We start from the raw sequence: 21,039 nt of genomic DNA on the forward strand, positions 1-21,039 counted from the left end.
GCTCAGCTTTTGAGGAGGAAAGAACTTGGCTAAGAAAGCCGTGACCAGCTTATCCCAAGAGTTCAGGCTATCTTTAGGTTGAGAGTCCAACCATATTCTAGCTCTGTCTCTTACAGCAAAAGGGAAAAGCATGAGCCTATAGACTTCAGGATCTACTCCATTAGTCTTAACAGTATCACATATCTGCAAGAATTCAGTTAAGAACTGAAAAGGATCTTCAGATGGAAGTCCATGAAACTTGCAATTCTGCTGTATTAGAGAAACTAATTGAGGTTTCAGCTCAAAGTTGTTTGCTCCAATGGCAGGAATGGAGATGCTTTTTCCATGTAAATTGGAATTAGGTGCAGTAAAGTCACCAAGCATCTTCCTTACATTATTATTATTTTCGGCTGCCATCTCCTCTTCCTGTTCGAAAATTTCTGAAAGGTTATTTCTGGATTGTTGTAATTTAGCTTCTCTTAATTTTTTCTTCAGAGTCCTTTCAGGTTCCGGATCTGCTTCAACAAGAATATTCTTGTCCTTGCTCCTGCTCATATGACAAAGAAGAGGGCACAGAAAAAATAATAATAATAATAATAGAGATCCTTTATACCACAGTATAGGGATCCCTGTGTGAGTGGAAGAAAAGAGGGGGAGACAAAGAATGTAATATAATGGAAGAAACACAACTGTGAGGATGGCAGAGATGTGAGATGAGATGTTAGTAGATGAATAAATAAATAGAATAAGATGAGAGAGAAGGAATTTTCGAAAATAGTTTTTTTGAAAAAGAGTTAGTGATTTTTGAAAATAGTTTTTGAAAAATGTTAGTATTTTTTGAAAATTTTTTTTTTAAAATCAAAAATAAAAATAAGAATAATTAGTTAATTAAAAAGAAATTTTTGAAAAAGAGGGAAGATATTTTCGAAAATTAGAGAGAGAGAGTTAGTTAGGTAGTTTTGAAAAAGATAAGATAAGAAGATATTTTTGAAAAGATATGATAAAAATTAGTTTTTGAAAAAGATTTGAATTTTTAAAATCACAATTAATGACTTGATTCATAAAAAATCACAAGATATGATTCTAGAACTTAAAGTTTGAATCTTTCTTAACAAGTAAGTAACAAACTTGAAATTTTTTAATCAAAACATTAATTGTTTATGTTATTTTCGAAAAATTGATATAAAAATAAGAAAAAGATTTTTGAAAAATATTTTTGGAATTTTCGAAAATAACCAAAAATTTTGAAAAAGATTTGATTTTTGAAAAAAAAGATTTTGAAAAAGATAAGATTTTCAAATTGAAAATTTGATTTGACTCATGAGAAACAATTAGATTTTAAAAATTTTTGAAAAAGTCAATTCAAATTTTCGAATTTGATGAGAGAAAAAGGGAAATATATTTTTTTGATTTTTGAATTTTTATGATGCAAGAGAAAAACACTAAAAAGATGCAATGCATGAAATTTTTAGATCAAAACATGTGATGCATGCAAGAATGCTATGAATGTCAAGATGAACACCAAGAACACTATGAATGTCAAGATGAACATCATAGACACAATTTTGAAAAAATTTTTAATGCAAAGAAAATATGCAAGACACCAAACTTAGAATTTAAGAATGCATATGAAAAACAAGAAAAGACACAAAACAAAAAATCATCAAGATCAAACAAGAAGACTTACCAAGAACAACTTGAAGATCATGAAGAACACTATGAATGCATGATATTTTTCGAAAAATGCAAGATGCATATGCAATTGACACCAAACTTATAACGTGACTCAAGACTCAAACAAGAAACATGAAATATTTTTTATTTTTATGATTTTCTAAAATTTTTTTGTATTTTTTCGACAATTATTTGAAAAACAAAAATAAGGATTCCAAAATTTTTAATATGAATTCCAGGTAGGGGTGTGCATGGGCCGGGTGAAACCGGGTTTGATGTGACCCAGACCCGACCCAAAATATATACCGGGCCTATTTGTTAGACCCGAACCCGACCCTAGACCCGATGAAACCTATACACTTTCGGGCCACGATTATACCGGGTAAAAACCAGGTGAAAACCGGGCCGTTAACATTATATTACCTTGATACCTTCTTGTAAGTTAGCATATAAAAATATCCAAATTTCCAAGACTCCAACCATTATTTGACATGGTAAAATTCACTTAGAAAAATATAATAAGAACTAACTCTTCTCTAATATTAAAGTATAACCATAATCAATACTAATATTGCCTAATAACACCAAATATTTAAATCAATACAAATAACACAAGATTATGCATTAGTCTAAAGTCTTATGCATTTTAAACATAAAACATTAACTTATAGTCTTATATATAATGACTAATAACACAAAATATTAAGGTTTACAATACTTAAATTTCACATAATAATAGCCATCATCCATCACTAATAACACAAAATATTAATTGTGTATGATGACCGGGCCACCGGGCCGATTTTGGGTGACCCGAACTATGGCCCGGACCCGACCGGAAATAATGACCGGGTCTACTTTTGAGACCCATACGCAGCCCTAGACCCGATGAAATCATATCAAATTAGCCCCAAAAGTGTTCGGGACCGAGCCGGGTCTTCGGGCCGGGCCGGGCCATGCACACCCCTAACTCCAGGAATCTTATGCTCTAAAGCTCCAATCAAAGGGTCAGGCTTGGCTTAATAGCCAGCCAAGCTTTAGTATTTAACTCAGACATGACACGCCTGACATTCCTTACATTCAACAGCCAATTGGCTAAGAAAGATAAAGAAGCTCTTCTCTTGAGTATAAGAATTGAGACATGGCTTTACAGCCAGCCAGGCTTCAACATGCTTCATGAAACACTAGAATTCATTCTTAAAAATTCTGAAGCCATAGAATAATTTATTTTTGAAAACATTTTTTTTTTTCGAAAACGGATGAGAAATTTTTGAAAGATTTTTGAAAAATTTTTGAAAATAAAATAAAAAGAAAATTACCTAATCTGAGCAACAAGATGAACCGTCAGTTGTCCAAACTCAAACAATCCCCGGCAACGGCGCCAAAAACTTGGTGCGCAGAAATTGTGATTACACTTTGATTATGTAAAATTCATCGCTCTTTCTTTCCCTGGTAATGGCGCCAAAAACATGATGCCAATACCATGGTTCACAACTTCGCACAACTAACCAGCAAGTGCACTGGGTCGTCCAAGTAATACCTTACGTGAGTAAGGGTCGAATCCCACGGAGATTGTTGGTATGAAGTAAGCTATGGTCACCTTGTAAATCTCAGTCAGGCGGATATAAAATAGTAATGGGGTTTTCGAAATCAATTAATGAAAGAGGGATAGAGATACTTATGTAGATCCTTGGTGAGAATTTCAGATAAGCGAATGGAGATGCTTTTGTTCCTCTGAACCTCTGCTTTCCTGCTATCTTCATCCAATCAGTCTTACTCCTTTCCATGGCTGGCTTTATGCAAGGGCATCACCGTTGTCAGTGGCTACATCCCCTCCTCTCAGTGAAAAATATGCTCACATGCTCTGTCACGGCACGGCTAATCATCTGTCGGTTCTCGATCATGCTGGAATAGGATTCACCCTCCTTTTGCGTCTGTCACTAATGCCCAACACTCGCGAGTTTGAAGCTTGTCACAATCATTCAATCATTGAATCCTACTCGGAATACCACAGACAAGGTTTAGACTTTCCGGATTCTCTTGAATGCCGCCATCATTCTAGCTTACGCCATGAAGATTCTGATTAAGAGATCTAAGAGATAAGCATTCAGTCTAATGTAGAACGGAAGTGGTTGTCAGGCACGCGTTCATAGGGAATGATGATGATTGTCACGTTCATCACATTCAGGTTGAAGTGCGAATGAATATCTTAGAAGCAAAATAAGATGAATTGAATGGAAAACAGTAGTACTTTGCATTAATCTTTGAGGAACAGCAGAGCTCCACACCTTAATCTATGGAGTATAGAAACTCTACCGTTGAAAATACATAAGTGAAAGGTCCAGGCATGGCCGAGATGGCCAGCCCCTCTGATCTAAGAACCAGGCGTCCCAAGATGTCTAATACAATAGTAAAAGGTCCTATTTATAATAAACTAGTCACTAGGGTTTACAGAAATAAGTAATTGATGCATAAATCCACTTCCGGGGCCCACTTGGTGTGTACTTGGGCTGAGCTTTAACTTTCCATGTGCAGAGGCCATTTGTGGAGTTGAACGCCAGGTTTGGATCCATTTCTGGCGTTCAATTCTGGTTTTTGATCCATTTCTGGCGCTGAACTCCAGAATTGGGTAGAGAGCTGGCGTTGAACGCCAGTTTGCATCGTCTAAACTTGGGCAAAGTATGGACTATTATATATTTCTGGAAAGCCCTGGATGTCTACTTTCCAACACAATTGGAAGCGTGCCATTTTGAGTTCTGTAGCTCCAGAAAATCCACTTTGAGTGCAGGGAGGTCAGAATCCAACAGCATCAGCAGTCCTTCTTCAACCTCTGAATCTGATTTTTGCTCAGGTCCCTCAATTTCAGCCAGAAAATACCTGAAATCACAGAAAATCACACAAACTCATAGTAAAGTCCAGAAATGTGAATTTAACATAAAATCTATTAAAAACATCCCTAAAAGTAACTAGATTCTACTAAAAACATACTAAAAATAATGCCAAAAAGCGTATAAATTATCCGCTCATCACACGGCCGCGCGGATTGGAAAGCGCAAGCGACGCGGTAGCGTGGACGACGCGAACGCGTGGAGAGGAAAAATCGCAAGCGACGCGTCCGCATGGATGATGCGATCGCGTGACATGTGCGATCTGCATAATCTGCAGAATTCTACGGGGGCAATTTTAGACCTTATTTCGGCCCAGTTTTCGGCCCGGAATAGCAGACTAGAGTCAAAGAATATGCAGAAACAATAGACACATTCATTCAGTAGTTTTAGATCTAGTTTTTTCACTCTCTTAGGTTTTTCTCTCTAGTTTTTAGGATTTTAATTTTCAATTGATCTTAGCATTGGAACATTGAGAAGAGTTATTTCCTCATCAAGACTTCATCATTCTAGTTTGTTCTCTTAACTTGGTTTTATTCTTCCATATTCTTTGTTATGTTCAATTTTTTCATTCAGATACTTTTATGATTAATTAATGCAAGGATTATTTATCTTTAATTCAATTTCAATTCCAATAATCATGTCTTCTCTTAATTCCCTTTTATGTGCCATGGATTCTTTATTTACAATGCGTGAGTAGTTTCATTACTTGATAGGGAGTTGATTAAAAGGAATTCTTGAGTTGGAAGGATTGAAAGAGAAATTTATAGTTGGGTTAAATGTTGAATTGCTATCCTGTCACCAACGCCAATCCCTTTGAACTAAGTGGGTTGTAACTCGTGAATAGATCTGGCAATCCAACTTGTTTGACTTTTCCTTACCTAGTAAAGGATAACCAAACAGAGTAACCGTTAATTATAAATCAATCTTAAAAGGCACTCCATCAATGATAGAGATTCTAACTAATCAATTCCCAGTCAAGGCTTTTATTTATATTATTTAAAATTCCTCAATTTAAATTCCAATTTACTTAGCTCAACTTCTTGGAACATCTGATTAATAAAACAGCACACTTTTCTGCAACTCGTTGGAGACGACCTGGGACTTAAAACTCCCAGTAATTTTAATTTAAACTCTCTGTGACATATTTCTAAATTGATAGGCAGATTTTCGGTGAGTTAAGAACTATACTCGCAACGTAACCATTTAAATAAATTTTTAATTCACCAACTTCTGCTTCCCATCATGCACATTCCTCATCAACATCAAATTCACTCTTCTTGGAGAGGTTTTCTTCAACTCTAGGTTCCCAAGGAGGTTCCGCATCTCGTAAGTCTTCAACCACTTCTTCCTCTTCTTCAATGATCATAGGCTCCTCCAATTGTTCTAACACAAAGTGGCGTCCCTCATCACCCACCGGAGTTTCCAATCTCTCCATCACGTTATGCTTTTCAATTAATTCTCCACATGTGACCATGGGAGTGCTTTGAGTGCTCAAGCATTGGGAGGCTAAAATGCTTACTACCTTGGTCAAGGTAGTCACAAATTCTAGTGTCTCCCTTTGTATTTCTCCTTGCCCTTGAAGTATAAGGCTAAGGATTTCATCCATTGAGGGTTAGGGTGGATAAGAGGATTCATTGTCTTGGAGAAAGGGTTCATGGTAGGAAGGTGGTTCTTCTTGGTAAGGGTATGGTGGTGTACATTGAGGTGGTTCTTGTGAGTATTGATATTGGAATGGTGGTTCTATGTATGGCTCATATGTTTCAAAAGGAGGTTGGTATGGTGGATATGGATTAAGGTCATATGAAAGTGCTTGGTGAAAAGAGGCTTGTGAGTATGGTTGAGGTTCATATTGAGGATATGACTCATAGGCATATGGTGGTGGTTCTTGAAAGTCACAAGGAGATTCACCATATCTATTGGGTTGGTATGCATCATAGAATGACTCTTCTTCATAATGCATTGGTGGAGGTTGTTACCAAGAGGATTGATCATATGCATATGGCTCCTCCCACCTTTGATTATCCCATCCTTGATATACATCCTCATTGTAGCTCCCATTTCCTACAACATTGTTACAACCAAACTCATAGCCAAAGTGAGAATTCATGATAACAAGAGAAAAGGAAAATAAAATCAAATAAGAAACAAACAAAACCAAATCCTAAAACTAGCAAGAGCTATCAAAAGTAAACATATTCACACTATTCACATATATACAATAACCAATAACACAACACCATTGCAATTTCCCCGGAAACGGTGCCATTTTGATGATTAGGATTATTGTGTGGTTTAGAATTCACAAATGAAGTCTCGTTGCAATATAGTTTCTAAACCAACAAATAATCCTTTCATACAAAAGATTGTTTGTCACTAAAACAAACCCCTAAATTTATAAACCGAAGTATTGGAACCTCGGGTCGTTCTCCCTAGGAATTGCAACAAAGTGTTATTGTTATTGGTTATGAGGGATTTTTGGGGTTTTGATAAGAGACATGAAATATAAATGGCAAAGAAAGTAAACTAATGGCTAAAAAGGTCTTGGCAAGGTTTGGTGGTCAAGGATCTCTATCCTAATCACTAACCACAACATGAGAATTGGCAAGGATCAACCCCATTAAGTCATCCTCTAACTAATAAAGGAAAGTCAAATGAGCTATGTCAATCTAAGTCCATAAGTCCTAGTTCTCTACCAATTCAATTAGTGAGATCTAGATTTAATGGCTCCCAATCGTCAATCACTTGGACATTAGTAACTCAAGAGTTCCTAAGTTACCTTCCCAAGCCAAGAGCACTAAAATCTACTCTAAAATCCAACTAAGCATTTTATCAAACACTTAGAAGGCATAAAAGGAAAGCATAGTAAAATTGCAAGGAATGTAAATCTACACTAAAATTCAACCAAGCATTTCATCAAACACTTGGAAGGCATAAAAGGAAAACATAGTAAAATAGCAAGAAAAGTAAATCTACACTACTCAATTGCAAGGAATTAAACAACAACAAATCAAATCAACAATAAAAGAACATGAATCATAAATTGCATTGAAAGAGAGATAAAAGAACAAAAGTGCATCAACATAAAAGTAGAGAATCACATGGATTAAATGCTAAACTAGAGAGAGGAAAGGTAGAAGAAGAAGAATTGCAAAGAGAAAAGTAAATCAAAGCATGAAATTAAACTAGATCTAAGAGTTCCTAATCTAGATCTAACCTACTCCTAATTCTAGAGAGAAGTGAGAGCTTCTCTCTCTAGAAACTAACTAAAGCATGATAAAACTAAAATAAAACTAAACTAATGACTAGATGTCTCATCCCTCTTCAATTATTGGGTCAAATAGCATCATAAATAAGTTGGGTTGGGCCCAAAATGCCTTAGAATTCGCTGGCCACAAATTTACATTTAATGAATCACGTGCAAATCGGCGTGTACGCGTATAGTCCGCGTGCGAACCCCTTAAACGCGATGAAACTTTGACAAATATTATATCATTTTAAAGCCCCAGATGTTAGCTTTTCAATGCAACTAAAACCACATTATTTGGACTTCTATAGCTCAAGTTATGGTCGATTAAGTGCGAAGAGGTCGGCTTGACAGCTTTTGCGATTCTTTCATTTCTTCATGAGTTCTCCATTTTTACATGCTTTTCCTTCATTTCCTTGATCCAATTCTTGCCTCCTAAATCTAAAATCACTTAACAAACATATCAAGGCATCTAATGGAATCAAGGTGAATTAAATTTAGCTATTTTAAGATCTCAAAAGCATGTTTTCACTCTTAAGCACAATTAAAGGAGAATTTATGAGTTTCAAGGGGGTTGGTTAATAAAAGGGCAAGAAAATAAATGACAAGAAAGTTAAATGACAAGAAAACCAAATCAAACAACTAAAGAAAGCAAGTACTAAAGAGAGACATTCATGGCAAGGATTGAGAAAATATACTTTCTATCCTAGTCATTAATTATCATACAATAGTTAACAAGAGCTAATCCTATTAAGTCATCTTCAACATTGGAAGAAGGTACAATGTTATCTTCAACATAGGAAGAAAGTCAAATAGGACTAGTTAATTTCAATCCAAAAGTCCTAATCAACTCATGAATTGAATTAGCAAGAGATTAGAGTCAATGGAAACAATATTAACTAACAACTCTAGATTACCAATCTAAATTGGGTATTAATGACTCAAGATTTCCTAATCTCTCTTTCCAAGTCAAGAATGCATAAAAAGCTACTCTAAACCTAAGCCAAGCATTTTATCAAACACTTGGAAGGCATAAAAGGAAAGCATCATAAAAGTGTAAGAATAATAAATCTACAACTACCCAATGGAAGAAATTAACAATACAACTCAATTAACCAACAATAAACAAAGAAACATCAAAATTGCATTAAATGGAAATCAAAAGCAACAAGGGTTCATAAACATAAAAGTGACCAAATTGAGAAATTAACAAGATAAACTAAGAGAATAATGATGTAGGAACAAGAAATTGTAAAGAAAACTAGATGAAAACAAGAACTAAAACCTAAATCTAAGAGAGTTTAACCTAAATTTACCCTAATTCTAGAGAGAAGAGGGAGCTTCTCTCTCTAGAAACTACCTAAAGCATGGTCCTAATCTAATCTTAATGCTCCCCCCTTTATTTCCTCTTCAATTCTGCATCAAATAGCCTCAGAAATGACTTGGATTTGGGCCTGGATTGCTCTAAAATCGCCCCCAGGATTTTGCCTTTAATGAGGTCACGTGCTGCTTGTCACGCGTATGCGAGGGTCATGCATACGCGTCGCCTGGCAGATTTCCTCTCCATGTATACGCATGGGCCACGTATACGCATCGCCTGGTAATGTCCTCCCCACGCGTACGCATGGGCCACGTATACGTGTCACCTTGAATTTTGCAAATCCTCATTTCTTCATGAATTCTCCACTTTGCATGCTTTTCTCTTCACTTCTTCCATCCAATACTTGCCTTATGAACCTGAAATCACTCAACAAACATTTCAAGGCATCGAATGAAATTAAAGTGAATTAAATTTAGCTATTTTAAGGGCTAAAAATCATGTTTTTCATTCTTAATCACAAATTAGGGAGAATTACAAAAATCATGCTATTTCATTGAATAAATGTGAGAAAAGTTGATAAAAAATCCCCTAAATTCAACACCAAATAAACCACAAAATTGGGGTTTATCAAACCTCCCCACACTTAAACTAAGCATGTCCTCATGCTAAACCAAGAAAGAAACAAAGGGTATCAACATTTATTCAATGCAAACTATCTAAATGTAACCTATCTACATGTGATCTATCTAAATGCATGCAACTAATTGGTCAAAATAAATCAATTTCCAAGAAAGCATATATGAACATGAGGGCTAAAGGTATTAACAACCAAGTCAAATCCACAATTGAATTGAGTTATTAAAAAGAATTACAAACTTGTAAGAGAAGAGATGATCATAGGTGAAAACATGTAATTGAGCAATCGAACCCTCACCGGATGTGTATCCGCTCTAGTCGCTCAAGTGTATAGGGTTGATTCACTCAATTATCCTTTAATCATGCTTTCTAAGATTTGTTTTTTATCTAACAATCAACAATTATTCAACGCATGCATACAAATATCATGAGGACTTATCCATAGGTTGTAATAGGGCTAGGGTCAAGGTAGGATTGTATTTGGTTAAGTGAGCTTGAAATTTGAATCTTTGATTGACTTAAGCTCCTACCTAACCTACAACCTATACAATTCAAAGCAAACCTAACTACACATTCTTTACTTTTTGACACACTCATGCATTCTCTTCAATTCACATTCCATATGCATTGTTATTATTATTCTACTTTGGGGCATTTTGTCCCCTTTTATTGGTTCTTTTTTCTTTTTCTTTTCTTTTTTTTATTTTTTTATTTTTTCTAGATTTTTTTCTTTTGTTTTTTCTCTTTCTCTTTTTTATGAACTATATACAAAGGTACCAATGCATATGGTTTAAACATTTAATGTATGAGTATGTACCTAATTCCCAAAATTTTTAATAAAACTACCAAAAACACATTTTTATCTCTACCCTATGTTCATAAACTTCCCACAATTAAATGATAAACACTCTCACTAGCCTAAGCTAATCAAAGATCTAAACAAGAGACATTTATTGTTTTTCACTGTAAGGCTTGTAATGTGCTAGAATTAAGAACAAAAGGGGTTTAACATAGGCTCAAAATTGGCTAACAATGGTAGATAAAAGATAAGGCCATTTGGATAAGTGAGCTCAATGAAATGAAGGCCTCAATCATATAAGTGCATTCATACACAAAATAATGGACATAAAAAATCAAACAAATCAAAGATTGCAATCATAGAAAGAGAATAATACACACAATAAGGAAAATAGTGGTTATATGATGTAACCACACAATTAGGCTCAAAACTCACATGCTTATGTGTTCTTAGCTCAAAAACATGTTCCACAATATATAATTCAAGCAAGTTCAATGAAAAAAAAATTTACTCAACTCAATTGGGGTGGATTAACCGGCTACTGCGTGTTCTTTCTCCCGCTTTCGTCTTTGCTTATGATGACTCACCCATGAAAAATAGAAAATAGCACAGTAAGATGAGAAAATGCAAAAGCAAGGAAGCGTAAATTGTTAGAATGAGGTAAATCACTAGAATGAAGTGAGTGAATTAGTGTGACATTAAGGAGAATAATATGTGAGTTCTAAGTTTGCGCGCGGTTTAGAACACACACATTAGCCTAGAGATCTATGTCATAATTACACAAAAAGAAAGTATGCACTTCACCCATTCTAGTGTGCTTGAGATACTTCAAAGAAAACTTGTAGGTTAAGACAACCAAACAAGCAATAAAGAAGCATAAAAGCATTCAAGCAAATAATCAAGCAATTGTGAAATGGATAATGAATGAACATTGATTAATGTGCAAGGAAAATTAATGGTCAAAACAAAATATGAAACTTACACATCAATCAATGACACACTTCAAATTTTATTTGCATCACCTAATTGACATGGAAGACATGGGTGCTGTGAAACTTAGAAAAAAGAAGATAGAAATTAAAATTAATCACATAGCAACCATGGTCTACAAAACTTTACCAAGCTCAAAAATATGTCACTAGGTAAGCTTTCGATCCAATTCCACAATTCCAAAATCTCAATGCATAAAATAGGTGACGTAAATAAAGATCAATTAACAACAAGAATCACCTAATAAAATATGCATCGAAGAAAAGTAATTGCCTCATCATGGTGAATGAAATCAAATTACATGCTGGCCAAAACATGCAATTCAAAAGATTTAAAATGCTTTGAAGGCAATGTCACATGTACTTGGTGTTCAAAAATATTAAGCATGAAGAACTCAAAACTAAGCAACAAAAGGTAACCTCAATAAAAGAAACCCAACAATGAATATCAAAAACAATTGTGCTAAAATGGCATCAAGTTAATAATAAGCAGCAATAAACAACAAACAAAATTAATAATCCAACACTTATCATGAAAAACAGAAAATTAAACAAAAAGTAAACTAACTAAATAACTAACTGACTAATTAACCAAAGAAAATAATGGTTAATGGTGGTGGTAGATGATGCTTTAAGGATGAAAAGAAAAGAAGAGACGAGAGAAGAAGAAAAGAGATGGAAAGAAGAGGAAAAAAGAAGGGGGTGGAACAGGGCAGAGGGTCATGTGTACGCGTCAGGCCACGCGTACGCGTGCATGGCAGATCCCTCATGCTGATGGTGGTGAAACTGAGGGTTGTTTTCCTGATCTGATGATTTGATTGTTGATTTGGTTGAGTTTCTTGAGTTGGGGGCTGTGATTGGTTTCTGATTGAGGTATTAGTAAAGTATGAAAAATCAAGCTAGTTCAGCATAGACTTAAGGAACCTATGCTTGGAACAGGTTGGTCATTCATACAATCTAGGAAACTGATTAAGATTTTCTTATAAGAAAAGAAATATTTTGGATTTGTGAAAAATTAAATATTGTTTCTTTGAAAAGGTTTTTGGATGATTAGTTGTTGGTTTTTAAAAGATTCATAGGACAAACTATAATCACCGCCTTAAAATCAATTTTTCTCTTTATGCGTATCTTCTTATGACAATTCTTAAACCCTCTACTGAGAACCTTTTTGAGGACGATGTTCTCACTCCCCTACAGAATTTCTTTTTCAGTGATACGTTCAGGAAGTTTTGGTGCGAAGCCGCAACCGATCTACAAACTTTATATCTATATGTGTGTGTGTGTGTGTGTGTGTGTGTGTGTGTTATACTTTCTGTTTGTTGATTTAATTGAGATTTTATCCCTCGTCAATTGTCATTTTGAGATTTTAGAGGGACATGATTTGTATTTAAGAAGTTTTGATTAAGTTTATGTATTTATTATTATGTGAATATAATTATGTGATTAAGTGGATTAACATAAAGACTTTTTGATTTCGTAACTAAGAATTCGGTTTATATTCGCGAAGACTCAATATTAAATAAATATAGTATTAAACTAAAGGATTAGAGGTAAGTAACGCCTGAACTTTTAGTACGATTTATGAGGTGTTAAAAGTAAGAGTGTTATAAATCCTAGCCTCTACTTCTTCCTTAATCTTTGCCAATTCTCTTCCAATTTCTCCTGTAACAATGAATTCAACTAACTCAAAGTATTGCTTATTTAACCATGAAGTCATTGCATATCTAACAAGAATTCTTATTTTATTGAACAAAATTCTAAAGAAAAATAACTAAAGATGCGAATGCATCATCCCTGTTGGAGGCTAAATTTGCTGGCAGAAAGGTTTAATCAATAATGTGCTCTCAGTTGGAACTCTACTTCACAAGAATGCACCAATAAAAGAGATATTATTATCCAATTCTTTCTCATTTTACTGTTCAAGTTGCATTTTCTTCGGCAAACCCTAAATTTATAGCTATAACTCAGAGCTTTACCATGTTAAATATAGAATTATTGTAAAACTCTTTTCCTATACTATCAAATATCAATCAATCTATCATTACGTGAATATATTAGAAATAATTTTATTTTGTGGAGACTCTGGCAAACTGCCGTTTGGTTGATATGGGGGCTACTGGAAGAAGTTTTACTTGATACAAGAATGTTAGAAGGGGTTTGTAGATTGCAAAAAAACTGGATAGAGCTGTTGTTAATCATGAGTGATGATTGTTGTTTCCTGAGGTTTATAATGAGGTTTTAGCATGTCTTCATTCTGATCACTGTCTTTTACTCGTAATATGTACACCAGTTGTGAAAGCCAAGAGGGTTTTGAGACCATTTAGATTCCAAGCTGCTTGGATGACACATCCACTTTAGTAATGTTGTTCGTGCAGTTTGAAATAAAGAGGCCCCTGATGTCGTTAGAAGTTTAATCGATGTGCAGAAGGATGCTCTTTTTTTCAATAAGAAAACCTTTGGTAATGTGTTTGTTAAAAAGGAGTTAGAGAGGCAATTGAATGATGTTCAGATTTCACTTGAGAGTATGGTGGATCCAGGATTGAGGGTAAAAGAATAGGGTATTTATGATGAGCTAAATATTGTCCTTCTCTAAGAAGAGCTTATATGGTATCATAAATCGAGAGAGTAGTGGGTTCAATATGGTGACAAGAACACTAAGTTTTTTCACTTGCAAATGATCACCAGGCGAAAGCAGAACAACATTCATGGACTATTTTTGGAAGATAGAACTTGGGCTATTGAGCTACAGGAGCTAGAAAAAGAAACAAACTCCTTCTTCTAAAAGCTCTTTTCGACAAGAGAGAATTTTGATTTAAATGTTATGAGAGAATTCCCCAATCCTTCCCTTAGTAATGAGCCTTTCAAAGGTTGGTTGAACCGGTGGCGTTGGAAGAGGTGAAAAAAGTTGTAATGACCATGAATTCTTTCAAAGCTCCAGGACCAGATGGTTTTCAGGCCTTATTTTATAAGCAGTTTTGGAACTCTCTGAGCTATGATACGCAATGTTCTGAAATCCAGTTCAAACCGGCCAGTCGAACCGATCGAATTGAGAACCGTTAGCAAATCTAATTCGTACAAAAAGCAAAACCGTCAAATCCAAAAACCGGAGTTGGACCACTGAACTGGTCAGTCGAACTGAACCGTGACCTGGCCAATTTTGGAATTTTGCCAAAAAAACACAGGCGTTTTGACTTGGCCCCCAAAAGGGAACCCTAGGACTCTTTCACCCAGACACCCACACTACACAGACCCACTCTCAAGCCTCCCCTCCAGCCCTCTACTCTTACCTCTCGCTCTCACCACGAGCTTCCGTCGCTACCTCCGTCCAGCCACTGCCGCCGTCGCAAGATCCGTAGAAGTCACTCACCGTCGCAAGTTCCTTTCATCCAGCTTTCTGTCCGTGCAGTCAGCTTTCCTTTCAGTCGTCGAAATCGCAACCACTTCCAGCGCTAGTTGCCATCGCGTAGTCTTTCCGCCGGCGCCAGCTCTGTTTGACCCTTCCACCCCAGCCACTGTCCCTGTCACCACCAGCTCTGCATTCTTCCCTGTCTTCCACTAACCCTAGGTATAAATCTAATTTGTTGTAATAATAATTGTTGAAGTATGATTTATCATCATATTTAAACCTAAGCATGAATAATTGTTTTTAATTAATTTTTGCTGTTGATTACTTGAAGCATGAATAATTGTTGTTGATTAATTTTTTGTGCTAATTGCTTGAGCCTTGAAGCATTATTAAATGATTAATTGTTGAAGTTGATTGCTTTAAGCATGATTAAATGATTAATTTTTTGGTGCTGATTGCTTGAAGCATTATTTAATGATTAATTGTTGAAGCTGATTGCTTGAAGCATGATTAATTGTTATAGTTTATTCTTGAAACCATGATAATTAATTAGTTGTTGCGTGCTAAACTATGCTATTGAGAATATCTGTTTGATAATAACTTATTTAGTTATTTTATATTTTCATTTCCTTAATTTGATAATTAATACTTGAGCTATGGAATTGTAACTTGTAGATGAATGGTGGAGATTATTTGGTGGTTCTGCTCCATGTTTACAAAACATGGCAGTTTGCATTCTTAGCCAAGCATCTGATTCTTGGGGGGTGTGAAAGGAATTGGAGTCTTTTTGATCAAATTCATACAAAAAGAAGGAATAGATTGGAGCATGATAGGCTAAGTGATATTGTGTATGTTACATATAATTTGCGTCTTAAATCCAGGTAATATATATTTCATCCTTTCATTTCATATCATTAGATTTTGTGTAGTTAATATACTAGGTTTATCATATATTGTATTTAATTTATTAGGACGGAAAGACAAAAAAAGAAAGCAAAAGGTGCAATATGATCCAATCGTATTGAAAGTATTGATTTGGTTGACTTTTGAGTGATGGAAGAGGTTGTTAAAAAAGAGCCTGATCTTCCAAGTAATATTGAAGACTTGCTTCATGAGTATTATAGTTTATTGTCTGATCATTTATTACAATAGCTTTAATCTTTAATTTATTGATAATGTGTTATATATTTTGTTAGATGAGATTGATGCTGATTTAGATCAAAGTGGTGGTAGTAGTAGCACATTTTATGCTGCACCACTTGATTTTTCTTATCCAAGTAGTGGAAATGAATGTGATGATATCAACGAAGCAAATCTGCAACAAGTTATGGCAGATTTTGATGATTGATAACAAACTTGGATCAGTTGGATGTTGGCATTTTATGTTTGATTGGTTGTTTTTGTTATTTGACTTTTGAGTTTGTATTTGAATGAGATCGTAACATTCTGGTTTATGTAGTACTTTTAATTTAGATGATATTTTAAAGTTTATATTAGACTATAATTATGTTTTAATGTGTTTGTTTATATTTTATATATTATTTTATTATAAAACATTTTTTGGTTCAATTACGGTTGAACCGGTTAAAACTACGAACCAGTAAACCAGTAGCTAGACCGGTTCGATGATCGGTTCGGTTTTCAAAACCTTGATGATATGTGGGGGTTAGTTAAGAGAACCTTTGAGGGAGAGATTCTAAATGCTACAATTTTTGAGACATGCATTGTTTTTATTCCTAAAGTTGAAGCTCCTACTTCTTTAAGATATTTTTGCCCTATTTGTTTATGTAATGTTCTTTACAAAATCATTACGAAAGTGCTGGTGAACAGAGTTAGACCCTTTCTTTTGGAGATCATTGGCCCTCCTCAGGGTGGTTTTATCCCAAAAGAGGTACAAAGTCTAGCAAAGGGACTATAGCCTTTAAGATTGATTTGGAGAAGGCATATGATAGGATAAACTGGAGATTTTTTGAAACTTCTTTGGTTCGGTTTGGCTTTTTTAGGGCTACTATTCATCTTATTATGGATTGTATGATGTCATTTTCTTTGTCTATTTTTTGGAACGGTGATAAACTCCAGAGCTTTAACCCCTAGAAGGGTTTGAGACAAGAGGATCACATGTCCCATTATCTCTTTGTGCTTTTGTATGGAGTGTCTTGCTTATTTTAATGTCCATCAAGTTTGTAACAACCTAACTTTTAGAACCTCATGATTGTACTAAAAGCTCAGGAGTCACTTACCTCTCAACCCTGTTAATTTTATATTATTTTATTTAATATCGAGCCTTTGCGAATACAAACCAGAATTTTAATTATGAAAATGAAAAGTTTACTCTTAACCACTTAATCACAAAGATATACATATACATTCACATAACATCATATACATAGACTTATATCAGGATTCTCAAATGCAATTCCTATCCCTCTGAAAATTTTCAAAACAATAAATGACGAGGGAACAAATAAAATCTAAGATTAAACTAAATTCCAGAAGAATACGAAATACATATATATAAAATTATGTGGACCGATCGTGGCTCATTGTCAAGGGTTTCTTGAACCTGTCGTTGAAACAAAAGATCTGTAGCGGTAAGAACGTTGATAAACCACTATTTTATGGTTTATATTGTGTTTAATTGTGTGGTTTTATCATGATCTTTACCCACTTATTCATATGATTAGCATGCATTTATATTTCCTTCCTAAATTTATTACATGATTGAAAACTTGCTTCATAGAGACTTTTAATTATGTATTTTAATTCTCCTTTATTCCATGCGATGTCGTGATCTGTGTGTTAAGTGTTTCAGGCTTTATAGGGCACGAATGAGTTGGAGATTGGAAAGGAAGCTTGCAAAAATAGAAGGAACACAAGAAATTAAGGAGATGACCAGTGAGAAGTGACGCGGCTGCATGGCTCCCACGACCGCGCGAAAGAGAGGAAATCGCAGTGACGCGGCCGCATGGCTCACGCAACCGCGCGGATTGGAATAGCATAAGTGACGCGGAGGCGTGGACGACGCGTCCGCGTGGAGAAGCAAAACGCCAAATGACACGTCCGCATGAATGACGCGATCGCATGACGTGCGCGATCTGCATAATCTGCAGAATCGCTGGGGGCAATTTCGGGCCCTATTTTGACCCAGTTTTCGGCCCAGAAAAGTAGACTAGAGCCAGGGAATATGCAGAAACCAACAACAACATTCATTCCGCATAGTTTTAGTTTTTAGATCTAGTTTTCCTCTCCTGTAGATTTTTTTCTCTCTACACATTCATAGTTTTTAGGATTCTTATTTTCTATTGCTTTTTGCATTGGGATTTTGAGAAGAGTTATTACCTCATCAAGATTTCATCATTCTAGTTCGTTTTCTTTACTTGGCTTTACTCTTCCATGTCCTTTAATTTACTTAATTCTACTATTGGATTGTTTTAGAATTTATTAATACAAGAGTTATTTTTATTTTTAATTGATTCTTTTGAGTTTTATTTATCATGTCTTTCTTTAATTCCCTTTCCTATGTTATGAGTTCCACATTCACAATGAGTGAGTAGTTCCCTAACTTGATGGGAAGTTGATTGAAAGGAACCCTTGAGTTGGAATGCTTAAAGGAGAAATTATAATTGGGTTTATTATTGGATTGCCCTCTAATCACTAACGCCAGTGCTTCCAAGTAAGCGGACTGGGACTTGTGAATAGAAACAGCATTTCAACTTGTTTGACTTTCCCTTACCTAGTAAGGGATAACTAAATAGAACAACCCCTAATTATCAATTAATCTTGAGAGTACTGCAACAAGAATAGGGCTTCCAACTAATCTACTCCCAATCAAGGCTTTTAATTAAATCACATTAATTCTCTGATTTAATTTCCTGTCATTCAACTCAAATCTTTTTGAAAACCATCCGATTAATAAAATAGCACACTTTCCTGCAACTCGTTGGGAGATGACCTGGGATTTATACTCCCAGTATTTTAATTTTAATTTCTGTAACACCCTTTTTTTAAATTGATAAGCGGATTTCTGGTTGGTTGAGGACTATACTCGCAACGCATATCTTATAACAATTCTTAACTCGCCAATTTCCGCCCACATCAATTTTTGGCGCCGTTGCCGGGGAGTTGTAATAGAGTGCTAAAGTTATTGATTGAATTTTATTTATTTGCATTTTATTTTATTTTACTACTATGAGCTGCTTGTTTCTTTCGTTGGATGACGCGTTCGCTTCCTGACCCAAGCTTGCTAGTATTCGATCCTAAGATTGAAAGAACCATTTCACGAATAAGGCAAGTTCGGTGTCGGTTAGTCCTCTCTGAGGGCGGATCTGAAACGTCAATTGAGAAAGAAACCAGCCCCCGTTCGACTGATTTGGTTGTTTTACGTGCAGGTAACATGGCAGCAGCTAGGAGAGTTACTATCCAGGAGGCTGGAGCCCCTGATTTTACAATGCAACCATTTCAAGCGCATCACCCAGCGGTGACTACAGACTTTGAAATAAAGACCGCACTGCTCAATTTGATGCCCAAGTTTCATGGCTTGCCTGCTCAAGAGCCTATTAAGCACCTGAGAGATTTTCAAGCAGCATGTTCTACTGTCAGGCGTGATTGTGCAGATGAAACTTCAATTTTGCTGAAAGCTTTCCCGTTTTCTCTTGAGGGGAAGGCAAGAGAGTGGTACTACACTCAACCAGCAGCAATTGTATCCAACTGGGATACACTGAGAAGAGAATTCTTGGAAAAGTTCTTTCCAGCTGAAGTTACTGATAAACTGAGGAAAGATATTTCCATGATTGTTCAGGATGATTCTGAAACTCTCTATGAGTACTGGGAGCACTTCAATAATCTTCTGGAAGCTTGCCCCCACCATATGATTGACAAGATAGTGTTACTCGGTTACGTCACACAAGGCATGAGGCCCCAAGACAAGACCACATTGGAAAGTGCTAGCAATGGGTCTATGAAAAAGTATAAGACCACTGATGAGGCATGGCAATTGATCAGCGACTTAGCTGAATCTACTAGGAATCACAGGCAGAAACAAGGCCGTGCAAAAGCCATTGCAGAAGTATCCTCTAGCAGAGAGACTGCTGCTTTAACTCAGAGTATCTGTGAAATGACCAACTTGCTGAAGCAGATGCAATTAAATCAACAACAAGTTCAGCAAGCTCAACCTTTTCCACCACAGCAAAACCAACAGTTAGTCCCATAGAGAGTTTGTGGAGTCTGTGCTGATTATAGCCATTATACTGATGAATGTCTGCAGCTCCAGCAGGAAGACAACACCGTGGCAGCCATTCATAACTTCTATGACCGCCCCAACCAAGGGTACAATCAAAGTGGCAATTACAACCATGGATGGCAGGACAATTCTAACCAAAATTGGAGGGACAACAACAACAACAACAGAGGAGGCAAAGATAATCAGGGGAATCATAGGTGGAATAACAACAACAACAGGCAGCAGAACCAGTACTAGCCTTACAGAGTACCTCACCTGAGGCAATCCCAAGGACCACAGAATACCCAACAGCAGACCTCTCAAATTACCTATCCTTCTTCTTCTACTAATGATGACTTACTACAATCAATTGATCGGAGACAGCAGACCATAGAAAATAACATTAATGCCACTCTGAATGGTCTAAACGCTACTTTGCAAGCTCTTGTCTCATAGATTGGTTCAATGAATAACTCCAATAATCAACCTTTGAGCTCCAGTGGAATTTCCTCTCAACCATTACCCAATCCCAAGGGTGGTATTAATGCCATCACCCTAAGGTCTGGAACCACACTGCAGGAGAGGAACCAGGAGGAGCCAAGCTCACCAGAACACGCCTCAGCTGAAGAGGTAGTGGAAATAGAAGATGTTGAAGAGGAAGAAGACATACAGGACATAGCTGAAAAAGAAGAAGCTCGGCCACAGGAGAAAGCATCAAAAGGCGCAGACACTGCAGAAGACACCATTCCTATTCCATTTCCACAACTTGCAAGGAAGCCCAGGAAGCAGCTGGAACCTAATCCAAAAATGGTAGAGATATTCAAAAAGGTTGAGGTAATTGTTCCTCTATTTGATGTTATTCAACAGGTACCTAAGTATGCAAAGTTTCTAAAAGATTTATGTATACATAAAGACAAAATTAATGAATTAGAAACTATTCCTTTA

General features: G+C 35.9%; 1 non-coding gene across 1 annotated transcript; it reads right to left on the reverse strand.

The window, feature by feature from the left end:
* Nucleotides 1-19,641: 19,641 nt before the first annotated feature.
* Nucleotides 19,642-19,749, reverse strand: LOC112781335 (small nucleolar RNA R71). The gene has a single exon (XR_003192118.1). It is a non-coding gene; the product is annotated as a small nucleolar RNA R71 (small nucleolar RNA).
* Nucleotides 19,750-21,039: the final 1,290 nt, after the last annotated feature.

Source organism: Arachis hypogaea, chromosome 19, assembly GCF_003086295.3.
Source record: "Arachis hypogaea cultivar Tifrunner chromosome 19, arahy.Tifrunner.gnm2.J5K5, whole genome shotgun sequence".
Taxonomy (NCBI): Eukaryota; Viridiplantae; Streptophyta; class Magnoliopsida; order Fabales; family Fabaceae; genus Arachis; species Arachis hypogaea.